The 15,229-nt window shown below is 36.0% G+C and overlaps 1 protein-coding gene across 1 annotated transcript in view; it reads right to left on the bottom strand.

Annotated features, from left to right (window-relative positions):
* The window catches only part of LOC107660660 (semaphorin-5B-like), a 141,346-nt gene extending 127,664 nt beyond the window's left edge, over window positions 1-13,682 (bottom strand). Inside the window, exon 1 of the mRNA XM_016450047.1 lies at window positions 13,556-13,682. The gene's annotated coding sequence lies outside the window, so the exon portion shown is untranslated. The remainder of the gene's footprint in view (window positions 1-13,555) is intronic.
* Between the last annotated feature and the right edge of the window lie 1,547 nt (window positions 13,683-15,229).

Below are 15,229 nucleotides of genomic sequence, written 5' to 3'. Positions count from 1 at the left end.
TTGTTTATTGTTGGGTCATGTTATCTAACAAATAAAATCTTATTGTAAAGTGTTTTTAATACTACAGTTTCCATCTATTTGATATACACTTAATATATGTAATCTTATCTAAATTTATTATAAAAGCTGAGGTTTGTTATTTCCTGAAAAGTTATATTTTAGCTGGTGTCAATGATCTTATGTTGCATTTGGTCAGACTCAGCCCATTGCTTTACTGAAGTATATTATATTTTCCTTTTACAGCTGCAGACTGAGGAAGATCCTGAAACACACCAGCAAACCCTAAAACAGACAACAGTTTACAGATGTTTTTCAGTGGCAGCAGAACTATGACTAAACTTTTGGGTGAAACTTGTTTACTTTTTTCTTACTTTTATTACTTGTGGAAGAACTTGAAACACTTTTAAATAAGTATAAAGAATGGCATTGGTTTTGTACATTTAATTTTTGTTTAACGTTATTAATAAAAATGTTGTTCAATTAGCATGTTTTTGTGTTTTGCTTTGATACCGAAATTGGTACCGAGAACCGTGGATTTTCACTGGTATCGGTACCGAATACTGAAATTTTGGTACCGTGACAACACTAGTTCCATACATGTTCCTAACCAGTGGGTCTTGACCTGAAAAAAGGCTTGCAAGTCTTTTCTGAGTGAAGCATGGAGAGCTGGAGAAATATAGGTAAATGATAAAATAATAGAATGCAACCAGTCATATAATAATGCATAATTCAAGGTCTAGTTCATCCAAAAGTGAAAGAAATTTCAGCCTCATGTTGTTGTAAACCTGTATGACTTTCTCTCTTCTGTGGAACACTAAAGAACTGTTTTGAGTTTTTTTTTAACAGTTTAAATCAGTGGGGAGAAATGTTGTTTGGTACCCAATGTTATTCAAAATATCTTATTCAAGTTTTACAGAAGAAAAAAAGTGACTAAATAATGACAGAACGTTCATTTTTGGGTGAATTTTGTGTGCTAAACAATTCTGGTACAGTGTTGGATTTGACGTCTGGAGAAGTTGAGACACTAGTATAGAAGACCTTCTGCAAACTTCTATTCTCAGTTTATGAATCTAAAGGCATATGTATTTATCCATAATATCAGGCTGGAGAAAGCTGGGGGACTGATTATGTAAGCAGCTCGATGGAGTTTTATTGGTGATCTGAATAACATTCAACTCACATTGATCAATGGGGTCAATATAGTCGTACCAGACAGACGAGGTACGTCTGATCTCAAAAAGTAAATAAATACAGATGGTGAAATGAATGGAAACCTTTTCATATGTGTTTGCTGCATTTCTTTTAAATCATAAAGAAAATCGAATACCAAGACGGCTCTGAAGGTCCTACAATGCATTATTTACACACACCACATTGATTTTATTTTAAATTGGTTGCATTGGTTGTACTCTAGGGACATATCGCCTGGATTCACTGATCGACTGAACTGGTTATCCACTGCTCTTCCAGAGGGTCTTCTATCCACCTCCATGTGTGCCTTTGTAGTTCAGAGCCCTCAAACCCTCTAAAACTTTAAAAACTCCCCTCTTGGGAAGCTTTCAATGAGGGACCTTGTCCAAGGCCTATCACTCTACTGTTAGAAGGGGAGGTCTGTAAGAAGACATATTTACTTTAAAACATCAAACATTTTGCCTGCCTGATTCACACAAGTCTGCTACTATGGCACTTTCTTCCTAGGATGTGTTCCTGTGCTTGCCACCTTTCCTTAAGGCAAGAAGCAAGTCAGGGTGTCAGGGCTAGCACTTTAGGTTGCAAATTAGTGAGCTACAGAGAATTAATGGTAAAGCAAGAAAAAAAATCTCAAAATATCTTGCTTCTCTTACATGACTGCAATGACAAGTTTGGTATTCACTAGCCTTTCATCCATCCATTCCTGACTGTTTTGACACTGGTTATGTTCAGACTCTCCATACTCTATACTGCATACTAGGAATGTCCCTGAAGCTAAATACATCATTTGGAAAGTTATTAATTATGACTTCCAAATATTAGAAAATATAATGGTTAGACTGATTATAAAACAAACAATGATAAAGTAGTATTTATATATATATATATATATATATATATATATATATATATATATATATGATATATTTTATTATATTTTTATTATTATGATACAATATTATATTAATATTTTTCATATAATATAATTTATAATTTAATAATATAATTTCAATATTATATTTATCATATATTAAAAATATATATCTTATATATTTATTTATATTACACATTTTATTGTGTTATATTTATATTGTATTTTTTATTTTATTTTTATTAAAAAAAAGAAGTTTTGAGTCCAAGACTATCATTCAAGTCAAAACTTTACAGACATATTTAACATCACAATAATATAATTAAGTAATAATAAATTGGAAATTATAAAATAATATAAGATAATACATATACACTGATTTATGCATGTGTACACATTTACGCATAGTACACTGATCTGAAGCATAAAAGAAGTCAATATATTTAATCCTTTTACAGTGCTGTGTATCTGTAATTTGTTTTAGAAGGCACAGTTTTACAGTAAGGCCACTTTACACAGTAACAGGCTGCTCTTCCACTACATTTACTGGGATTGTGGAGACGGTAGAGGCTCAGCTCTGACTGATCATGATGATACAGATAATCATCCACATACACCTGAGCTCATTACACACACATCAGCTGACATTCAGCACAGCCAATCACATCAAACAAACACTGATCATGTGATCTGCTGTATTACTGGCCTCATTATAATGTTCATTGGGGAGAAATGGGCAAAATGATTATGCTATCCTGTGGATATGTGTGCTTTTCATTGACACTTTACACCCTGAGCACTGTGTGATGTGTAAACATTTGTTTTTCAGCACATAGTCAAAGTTTCCCTGGCCTTGTCTGGCATATACAAATGTGTTTAGCTCAGCTTACATGCTAAACTGAAAGCACGTTTATTTGCTAAAATTGATTGTGTATAATGTTGTGTTATTTAGGTTATCAAAGTGCAAAATGTCTGATAATGCTGTCTTATTAGTTGTATTTTTATTACGTTTGGCCTGAAGTGTTTAGGGATTGCCTTCTGTATGTACAGCAAACAGAAAGTGAGCTTCACTTGTTGATTTTGATGTAAATACGACTTGCTTGCATCAAAACGCTGTTTTCGAAATACAAAAAGAAATTTAAACTCATCTTTTTGCATTAATAGATGAATCAATCCTCTAATGTGCAGTGATTATATTGTAACTGAAATATTGTGTGCTTCTGTTGGTAATCAAGTTCTTCATTTCTTGCTGTTTACTGCAGCGTTCAGATGAACTGATCAACGCAACAGTGGTTTTATGTTCGCTGTAGGAATGCCTCCCACAACTAGATTAGTTTAGTAGTTATAGTAACTATATTACTGAATTGCATTCAACCTTTAACAGAACACTTTATACAATTAAGGTTATAACTTTTCCCTCATAATGACACTTACTGCCGAAATAATTAAACAAAATAAAATAAAATTACAAAATAAGAACAATTAAGTAGTATTTTTAAGGAGCATAACTAAAATGAATGCAGAGGTGATTCTGTAAATTGTGACTAATGTGTGAATTTTATGGTGTGATTTTAAGATCAAATCAGATGGCCATTTTCCCACATTTCTTTTTTCAGCTTTATTTTACATAAATGTCATAATAAAAAAGAAGAAATAATTTCATAAATTATACAAGGTATTTTTGCAATATATTGTATGTAAAATAAAAAGGAAAACAGGCTTTTCATTTAGTTTTGACGCACTTTTATATAAATATACAGATCATTGTCATTACAACAGCTCTATCTATCTATCTATCTATCTATCTATCTATCTGTCCGTCCGTCTGTCTGTCTGTCTGTCTTCACTGCACACCCCAATGCCTACTATATAAATATAGCATATCAAACAGTATGCAGCACGCAACATGACTAAAGCAAAATGTGGACTGACTGACTGACATACATGCTAGCAGGACAGGCTGTACCAAGAAAACTGAAGGAATTTTCAAATGGGTCACATGAGAATAAGCCAAATGTCTAAGGACCGCTGTGAGCTGCTCTTGACTAATGGCAAAACAAGGACAAAGTCATCCATCTATGTTTATAGATTTTTAACTGAAATCCCCATTACAGGTTATCTTGAGTGAATTAAGAAAAGCCATTTAGCAGAAAACCATCCCAGCCCAAGGATAATATTCAGATCCTGACATTACTCATTACCCTGCAAGGACACAGAAGTGAAAGTTGGAAGTCTGGACAGAGTCACCTCTTAACCATGTGCTCACAATTGTAATTTCACACAAAAAAAATTTTCCACCACATCTGGTTGAGCTGATTATGAGAACTATGACAGAAACTAAATGCAGGCTATGTATGTAAAATGGAATGCTTGATCATTAAAAACAACTAAAAAATATATATATTTCACAATCTTTAAAGTATGAGAGTTTATGAGAGTTCATGAGAGAATATAAATGAGATGAATTTTGAATTTGATCTTTTCGATAAATCAACCTCTCTGAACAATTCAGTCCTAATTCGGACTAATCCAGTTTGAATCATTATTTTGGCTTAGATCTTTTCAATTAATCAAGTGATTCAGTTCACAAAACAAGCATAAATCATTCTTAAATCATACTAATATGGTAATTCACTAATTCAAGTCACTTACTCAATGATTCGATTTTTTTTTTTCACAGTATACACACTATGAGTGCATGCTAGTTTTTGTAATAAATTATGAAAAGCCATGTTCATAAAATGACATGCCAACATTTACACCACTAAGTGCTCTCCCTCTTTGCTATTTCCAAAAAACTAGCAGCAAAAGCTGAGCCTTCAGATTCCCTACACAGTTAACTCATCATTATTACTCATAAATCTGCATAAACAAACGTAACTATTTATTGATGATGAGTGCAGGATGGGATTAGCATTACTCATGGAGACAGGGCGGTCCCTGGATGTTCTATGTTGATCTGGACTGGACATTAATCACTGTCGAACAAGGTTCTGTCTGTCGATGTGTTTGAGATGGACCTTTGTGCCCTGACCGAGAGCTACTTCTTATCACTATAGAAACAGCAACCAACCACAATACATATAGGCTAGGCTAGACTAGAAAAGAAGTTCTTAGTGCTAAATGTATGAGTATAGACTATACAATGGACAAAGTTGGAGGCCAATGTTACAGCACAAATATAAGTGTAGTCTTGTAGGTATGAACATTTAATATAAGTCTATTTCTGTTAGAAGCATCTGTGATACGCTTAAACACTTCTTGACTCAAGATAAGGTCAAATATGACTCACTTTTCCCACGGCTATGGAAACCTAGTCTGATCTTCTTCTTTTTTCCCTCAAGGGGGCAATTTATAGACCTTTAAGGGGTGTAACACAAATTGGATCAACGTCTGGAAGAAAGGCAAGGCCCCAAGAGGAAGATCACTTCAGGTCAGAGAGATAAGAGGCTCGATCCACGGCATGAATCTTGAATGCACCTGATAAGTGACTCTGGTGGCTTTTTCCATTCTAAGGCCTTTTGTTCATCCACCTTGCTGTATTCAAAAGTGACTGAAAGCAAAGGGCAATTAATATCTCATTTTACAGCCAGAGTTTACATGGTGTGTCATTCTGGATCTGAAAGGCATTCCATTCAAATCTACATTTTGGAAATGTGCCGGGCTTTTGTGCCCTTTTCGAATTACCTATCAAAATTCAATATCAGAGTTCATACACTTCTGAAAATGACTTTCAGCCAGAGGTTGAAAGAAAGAATTGTCAAACTAAATAATAACCCGTTCTTTTATTCAGCCGAGGTGAATGAAATTGATTTCTGTTTCTTTTAGAGGTTGTGATAAAAATCAGGTATGCAAACACATCCAGTGATTCTCAGTGGGCTGTCAGTGACAATGAGAGGAAGGCACTGAAATTATAATTTACCATATGATTTAACTTTAAAACACCCCAATTTATTTAATCAAAACCATTTAGCAAAATGTTTTTCTGTAACAATATTTCTAGACTCAATTTTTGAACCAAACGACCAGATCCACTAAATTAATTGGACCTTGAATGCTTAAATATGAGACATTCTAGGAGAACATTCTATTATCACCTGATTTTAAACAGTGATGTAGCATTTTGTCACACTACTTGGAAAAAACACCGTTACTGGAAAAGCTACACTATTTCAAAAACACTTGAACTACGGTGAATCTGTTTGAAATGTATTTAAGCTAGTAACAACAGTATTTTATTTACACTAATGCTGGACCATCCTCCATATGGAAGCTAATTTTTGCTTGAGAGTGAAAAAAAGTTAAGCTGACTTTTGACATCTCAAAGTCATGACTTTATAACTCACAATGTGATTTTATGTGTTATTTTAAACTTTATCTCACAGTTACCAGCTTTATTTTTCACTCAGAGTTGGAAATATCTTCCTATCTATGGGGTAACACAGCTCATTTGACTGCAAATTGCTCATTCACTTTCTCCACAGAAATAAATGAGTGGTATTATAACTAGACATTTTACCTTTTGAAAAAGATATAGGACAGAACATGAACATTTTAGGGGAGATAGCAAAGTGCCTCAGACCTGGGGTATTAAATCACTAGAATGGGGACAATGTTCCCACCGTGCTCCACAAAAGCACTAACACCCATCTCCCATAGTTGTGCAGGGTCACCCATTGCACTGAATGGGCCCCCTTTCTCCAGCTTTTGGGGGCTTCACCAACAACACCATCAATGGGTATAGTGTTCCTCCCCCACAATAGGCAAATCAACTGTGGGAGCATTTTGGTCTCTACCCTTTTCCCTGTCTCCTCATTGAAGCCTCCTTCGACCGAACAATGCCAAAGAAAAGATGCATGCCTTCACGTCCGCTTACATACAACTGCATACCTCCCTTGACAGCGGGGTGGAGAAAACCAGCTTTACAAATATTAAAATGACAATCCACCATTCACTATGACAAACGACAAACAAATAACTCAAGTTCTCAAACTGGAAGCATTTGCATCTAGACATATTTTCTGTTTATTAAAGACATTTCGCCACTCATCTCTCTGGCTTCGGGAGCTGACGGGAACTCTTGAGAGAAAACTTCAGTCTGCTAAGGGACACGATTTCTCGATTGCGAAAAAGGTGGGCTTAAGGAAGTATAGCGTTCGTTTAATTAGAACCCACAAGTGTGAGCAATGCGTCTCGCTTGATTTGTGTAGAAACATCTCCATGACAACATAGGGCATAATTGTCGGTTCCAAGGCTTAATTGTTTGTTGTATTTCAGCTGCCGTCTGTCTGAAAGACATTCGGCATAGGCAAATCAACTGTGGGAGCATTTTGGTCTCTACCCTTTTCCCTGTCTCCTCATTGAAGCCTCCTTCGACCGAACAATGCCAAAGAAAAGATGCATGCCTTCACGTCCGCTTACATACAACTGCATACCTCCCTTGACAGCGGGGTGGAGAAAACCAGCTTTACAAATATTAAAATGACAATCCACCATTCACTATGACAAACGACAAACAAATAACTCAAGTTCTCAAACTGGAAGCATTTGCATCTAGACATATTTTCTGTTTATTAAAGACATTTCGCCACTCATCTCTCTGGCTTCGGGAGCTGACGGGAACTCTTGAGAGAAAACTTCAGTCTGCTAAGGGACACGATTTCTCGATTGCGAAAAAGGTGGGCTTAAGGAAGTATAGCGTTCGTTTAATTAGAACCCACAAGTGTGAGCAATGCGTCTCGCTTGATTTGTGTAGAAACATCTCCATGACAACATAGGGCATAATTGTCGGTTCCAAGGCTTAATTGTTTGTTGTATTTCAGCTGCCGTCTGTCTGAAAGACATTCGGCAAAAAAAAAAAAATCAACAAACACAGTGACAAGATAAGACTCCAGACAAATTGAGCGCCTTCAATCACATCAAGTATTAATTAGGGCTGCAGACAGCGCGCAGCTCAGCCGTATCACAGATCACATTGCACAGACCCGAGTAGCGCCCAGCCATCCATCCACACCAGGTTTCTGACATTCGGAAGGGTTGCGCTACGGTCAGTTGCACATTTGAAAACAATATGTAGCCACGTATTATCAAAAATTAACAGACCAAGACGATAATCCATCAGCATGATTTGTTTTCCACTGAGCTCCAGTTGAACTGTTTGGGGAATACATTTAATTCAACAAACCTCACCATCCCTACCCCCTCAACAAACAAAAGATAGCAGGGCTTTCCTACAATATTCTTGAGAAGCAGCCAAAGGCCACCAAACTCGTTCTGTTCCACCCCTTGATAGCAAGAATAATAATGAAGCGATTCATGAAAAACAACAATTCACACCAATCAGGGGATCAAAATACAGAACAACACAAAAACCTTTATTCCCTTTCAAAAACTGCCTGGGAACGCCATAAGCTAAGTTTCCTCTTTCAGAACCAACGGCACCACAGGTTCAGGATGTGTCGCATTTCCGCCAGACAAGCCACTACGGCTAAACTATGATAATTCTTTGAATAGTCAAGTTAATTATGGCTCTGACTCTCTCTTTCATTTTCTCTCTCTATATATTTCATATTTTTTTACTTGCAAAAATCTTTTTTTTTTTTTTTTGTGGTGTGAGACATTTTTATGGAATGGCAGACAGAAAACCCTATTACCTAATACTATATCTTATATCAGCATGTCACTTAATGACAGTCATTGTAAACAGCAAAAAAGAATATGACTGTGGTCTACTCAAATTCTTTAATTAGCCAACAGAGTGTCTTTGAGGTGCTTTCTGCCTGGCAATCATTTTGCACATATGTGGGAAGCAGAGATCTGAGAGCATAGCATTTAAAGTAAATCATTCAAGTTTAATGCACTATTGATCTTCATAAGCACTTGCTAGTTCGTCATGTGAGAATGCATAATACCTCTGTAGTTTTGAAAACAGTCGGGAAAATACTATTAATAATAACAATAATCACAATGATTTTGCTCAAAATCAAGAGAACGTCAGCTTTTACACGGTTTATATTTATCATGTACATCAACACTTTCTACATTGAAAACTGGTAAAACCTTAAGAAGCTTCTTTCAAACGCTAAAACAGAGACATGGCAGAAACAGGCATGGTGGTTACCAGGTTGGGAAGATTAAGTAAAGCACAGGCCGCAATTGCAAAACATGAAAGCTTGTGGAGTCTTGTTATCAATGCAAGAAAAAGGAAATGTCAAATCAAAAATCATTTTCAGGATAAATAAACAGCAGGCCAGTATCAGAGATTATAAGATTATATGTCTAAAGTAACATCACCTAGAGACTTTCAGAAGAGCCTGTTAGAAACCATCCTTTAAATATGGTTAAAAACTCAAGCAATGTCAAGTTAAAAAATGTCAGCCTACACTGGCAGTTACCTTACACCCCTCTAAAGTGCTTTGAAACTGAGCACTGTGCATAGTGCATACAAAAAGTAAGTTTCAGCTAGTTTCAGCTAGTTCAGTTAGTTTAACACTCAAGAACTAAACATGCCATTTCTCTCTCAGAAGCTAAAAAAAGTGATAATAAAGATGGTTTTGAAGAACCCGAATGGTGTCGACTAATGAATGGCTCCTTAACATCTTTTACTTAGAAACTCAGGCACAGTGCACACACGCACTTTAGCTGGAACATATTAGCAGACCAGCTCTTATGGAAGATATCATTAGAATAATTCAGAAAGATGATTTCTGGGTGCCTTGAGGAGATCTAATATTCAAAATGAAAAAGTGCTGATAGAGAAAATGCTTCTTCAGACATTAATGAATGTTTAAAACTGTATTATGAGCATGAAGAATCTGCTGACAGCTTTTCAGAGGGAATTGTTGGGAATTTATGACTTTACGCCTCTATGGTTCTGTCATCATTCACTCTCATAACATACAGAAGCTGTGTGACTTTAATACTTCTGCAGAACACAAAAGATATCATAAAAAATGTTGGTAACCGTTTTGTTGACCATCGACTTCCATTGCATGGTAAAACATATGGAGACATCATCTTCTTGTATGGTCCACAGTAAAAAGAATGCCTTACAATTTTGGAAGGAAATGAGGGTGAGCAAAAAATGACACAATTTTCAAGTTCAGACACCTCACTAACCCCAAAACAAGACAGAAGTATACTTGACATTGACACTCTATTCCATGCAGTCATATCTACTGCCAGTCAGATCAAGTTCTTTCCCATTAAACTTTTATCCATACTGTCCCCTCTCAAATGATGACGCCACATCAGAAATAATTCACATGGCACATCTTACGTATGCATCGCTAAAACTTTGATAAGGGCTGCTTCCCAAGTTCTAAAATTATTTATGCTGATATCAAATGCAAATGATCAGATTTCCTTGCATTTTCAGGCCTCGTTTCTATGGATGTCACTCACTAACCGACATCCAGATGAGGCTACTACTTAATCACTTACAAACTGACAAGAGATCTCATAAGATCATTACACATGAAAACCTACTTTACATATGAAAAGACGAGGCCTCATGCACTACAAAAACATATGAATCAACTGACACATGTGGTAGTGGTGGGGGGGGGGCTATATGAATATTAATACTCATACACAAAAGCCTTTAGTGGACCGGTAAACAAACCGCCTCTTTGGTTAAGAGAGACGTTCAGAAGCTGCCTCAGGCACACATAGACACACACAATAGCGCCAGACTTCCTTCATCATATGAGTAATTACAATCTACTGTGAAGTGTCAGACCTCTGAGAGTGAGTCATACTATAAGGACCCCCTTGAGGTTTTCTCTTGAAATTGACATAGTCTGAACCTATAGAAATCCTGATCAAGAACCCAAGAAGCAAGCATCATTAATAAACAATTGAGATGCATTTTCCAAGAGACATCCACATCAACATTGCGGTGAGGGGTGTTTGGGTAGGAATAAGTGGACAGACGGTGCTTGACTAGAATGAGTAAGCTTGGGTAAATATATCTCCAAATCCCCCTGAGGATAGACAAGCTAAACATACTAAACCAGACCTAATTTATTCTCACTTTAAATGAAAGACAATCGGGTCTCAAGCAGTGTTGGGGAAAGTTACTTTTAAAAGTAATGCATTACAATATTGCGTTACTCCATAAAAAAAGTAACTAATTACTTTAATTATTTACTTTTTATGGAAAGTAATGCGTTACTTTACTAGTTACTTGAAAAAAGTAATCTGATTACGTAACTTGCGTTACTTGTAATGCTTTACCCCCAACACTGGTCTCAAGGTTTAACAATGGAGAAATATCATAGGATTTGTTCACTCTCTACCACTATCAAGGATGAAACTGGGTCTATGAAAAAACAAAAAAAGGATTTCAAAACAAGCCACACTCGTTCCCAAGAGGAAAAGTTTTTTTTTTCTTTGAGAATATTATACCTGGATCCATAATGATTTTCCTTTCAAGCCCCTTCATTTTCCAAACTAATGTGCTGATCAGACTTACATCAAACCTTGATGTTGTCCTGGGAGAGCATGTGAGCTTGCACATCTTGATATATAAAAGCTCTTTGATTTTAGCTTAAAGGAACATCAAATGCATCTATCATTTATCCCTACTTACAACAATGTGAAATCTAAAGCACTGGAACAGATTTGGACCGCTCAATCGTTTGCTTTTCATTAAATTACAGCGTTTTAAAGTTGTTTTTATTACGCTAGGATGAACCAAAAGACCTTGATTAGTTGCTTCATGTATGTTTGATTGGAGTTAAAGCTCCGCAGGAAGGTAGTTTCCCAGATTTAGCGCCCCTGATTTAGATTGTTTCAAGCCAACAGGTGATTTTCCTTCTCTTCTCTAGCATCGATCGGCGTTTGTGTGCTATCAGCCATCTCTTATGAGAGTGTAGCCTACTCTGGTTCAAGACTCGACAATGCCCCCTACCGTTTTTGACCAGCGCTGCAATCTATGTTCTGTACACCTGCTCCGGTTCGCGAAGATAACTTGAACATCATGTACAAAACCAAATTCAATCATTTCAGTTCAAACGACTGTGAAAAGAAAAGTGGAGTTAAAATGAAGTCAAATTTTTAAACAGCTAGGTTTTAACATAGAGAGAAATTCAATGTGAGCCACTTAGCGTAACTAACAAAGCCGAAGCACAGATTTGAGCTCACTGTAAAAATGCGCGAGGCTGAAAATGGAGAAGTTAAAACTGCCAAGAAATATGTGTCTTGCGGATATGACCCACAATAATAAGTTCAGCGCCCACCAACATGTCCTAAAAATCAATAAACTGTCATTAGATGTGATACTATGTAGCCTACATATCCACATTGCTGACCATATAGCCTATATTGGTCTTACCTCTTTTTATTGTAGACTACCTGCATTCTTTGTTTTGTTGTAAAGCGAGCTTAAGTTATAGAAAGGCGCTATATAAAAGAAACTTTATTGTTGCTGTTTTTACTGTAGCCTATGTGCCTATGAAAAATATAAGCTGTATTAACATGTTACCTTTCTGAATAACATCACCATTGCCCATCATTCACATAGCTATAGGCTATATGACAGGTGACTGACAGTAGCTATCCTTCAGTCACAAACATAGCGATTCAAGATTGTTAAATAGCCTAAATAAATAATACATACATAAATAAATAAATACCGGTTACGCTTTTCAAATAACAAATAAAATATCCTACGAATAGCTTTTCTGTTAAGGCTTATAAAGGTGCGCGAAAACACAACGATATAGCCTAGCTACTGTAGGTGTAGCTGAGAGATGTTAAATATTTCCCTCTATCTCTTCTGAGAATCTTATTCGCAAATCCTGTGCGAAAGTAGGTTATTCTCGATCAAAAGTAAAAATATGTCCTTCAAATGCCAAACGATGATAACGTGTTTTACTGGGAGCCTGAGCGTTTCAATTCCAAAGCAACATTCCTCGGATCCTGAACAGAACGTGAGCAGCGAGTAAATGCCGTGTCAGGGTAAAGGTATACTGTACTGAATGCTGTTTATAGCCTATAGAACATTGTCCTTTCTTTAATAACACTGAGAGAAGAGGAAAGTTTAAAAACATGACATTCCCAATAAAGGTTTTGTTATCACCATAAAGAGAGAAAATGTGCCCATAAACCAGGTTTTATTAGAAAACCAGAAGTCTTTAATAATTATAAAAAGCAACTAAAATTGCTAGGCTACTTGTTCACGCAAACCCACTAGCAAATATTTATTACAAACGTTCTTTGAAATCGGACAATTCTTTGTATTTCTAATGAAAATACAACTAATGAAATTATATATTTATTTTCTTCCCAGATAAAAAAAAAATAACAAATCTCAGAGATTCGCTAAAATGTTGATAGTCAGTAGCCTATATAATCTGACCGCAGAACTCCGGACCGCAGAAGTTCAGAAAGTACTTCACAGTATCATCCTACTCCAAGAACATTCGAGGCGGTTTCTATAAATAACTACATTTAAAGGTAAGGTAATAATATCTGAGAGAGTGTTTTTACCTTCCGATGTCCTTTCTCTGGAGTAAACTCTACCGTACGTAAAACGCAACGCATAAACCGCAATCTCCGCTTTGCGTAGGTCTCCTGTGCAGTATCCCTTTTCTGTGAATGACTTCCACCGATCGACCTGCAGCTGCTTTACTGCGCTGTGCTGGAAAGAGGAGGCTACTACAGAAGGGCAGCTGCAATTCAAACAAATGGGGGTGCACACTCTGTTACGAAGCTCCACCTCACATGTTTGGCACAGTGGTTGCATTAGCCCTTAAAGCTCTCCTTTTACATTCTAAATGCATTTCTGTAATAGAATCATTTCTATTAACCTGTTTCGAATTATCAATAAGACATTGTCTTTTGGGATTCATCAACACCCCTGTATCATGCCTGGATAGTCTGTCCCTAGAATCAGTGAGGTACCATGGCAATTAATTAACTGTTTGGATCTCACAATGTTGCCAAAAGTGGCAATGTGTCATATAACCATGTTTTGGTGTGGTGCAGTTGTACAATGGTGTACCATGATACTCAAGATGTACCATTGTACCATGTTAGGCTATATGGGAATGGCATGATACTACTATATGTGTCATGGTACTGAACAATTACCATATTCACACTGTATTTTCATTGGCTTTTACAAAGCATTTCAAAGAATTATCAAAGAATGCTCAAAAACACATGGGTTTACAATGGTACCAAATACATGGTATTATCTTGGGGCATCTTTTTTAGTAAAGAAATTGGACATACTGTAGTTAGAAGCACCGTCAGAGATTGTCACTGAAAATGACAGAAAACCCCCCAAATATTTAAAATATGGGGCAAATAATTGATCCAATTAATGTATTTGACATAAATAGACAGTGTGTTTTTATATGATTAGGAAAAATGCACCCACATTTAGGTAAAAAGTATGACAGAAAATCATTTCTAGATGGCAAATAGCCTATTGTCCCTTAAAATTGTATAAATTTAAAATTAAAATAAATTTTTGCTAAGGAGCAAACTAAAGGGCATTCCAAACAGTTTAGATACAGATTATCGAGTTTATAAAGAGTTACAGTATGAATGAAATAAGTAATATCTAATTATTCTAATAATGTGACTACTCAATGTTTATTAAATAGGTCTAACGAAGGTGAATATCATTTTTGGCCTATAGCCAGCATATATATATTTTTTAAGATTTATAGATTTAACTTAATAAAACTAATAATAATAAAAATAGATAGGCCTATATAAACATTCACATTTCAACTGTCCAACAATATTAACTTAAAGTGTATGTTTTATCAATAAATAAAAACTTAAAACTTTTGGCTTGACCCTTGAAAGTTGTTTTTCTTTTTGAAAACTGTGACAGTGCATACTGTGGATTTACAGTATGCCCGGACACTGCAAGTTGCAATATGCATTAAGCAGCTGGGGGAAGACAGTTGTGTGGTACTACTGTCACATCCAGGTGGTGGCACTACAGTGTGTCTGACGCATAAGCACGAACATTGCAAATATGATATAATAATTGGTACTGTAGGCCTATTATTAAGTGCCTTCCTTAAGTAATGAGGCATGAAAACATGAGAAAATACTTATTAATATGGTCTACATAATGAAATAGCAACACTGAGGGACTAACTTTGAACTGTTTGAAAAATAAAGTAGTCAAATATTAAATAA

The sequence above is a fragment of the Sinocyclocheilus anshuiensis genome, unplaced genomic scaffold (assembly GCF_001515605.1).
Source record: "Sinocyclocheilus anshuiensis isolate Anshui unplaced genomic scaffold, SAMN03320099.WGS_v1.1 scaffold627, whole genome shotgun sequence".
Lineage (NCBI taxonomy): Eukaryota > Metazoa > Chordata > Actinopteri > Cypriniformes > Cyprinidae > Sinocyclocheilus > Sinocyclocheilus anshuiensis.
Note: the sequence above shows the minus strand (reverse complement) of the source record. Positions and strands in the feature narration are given on the sequence as shown.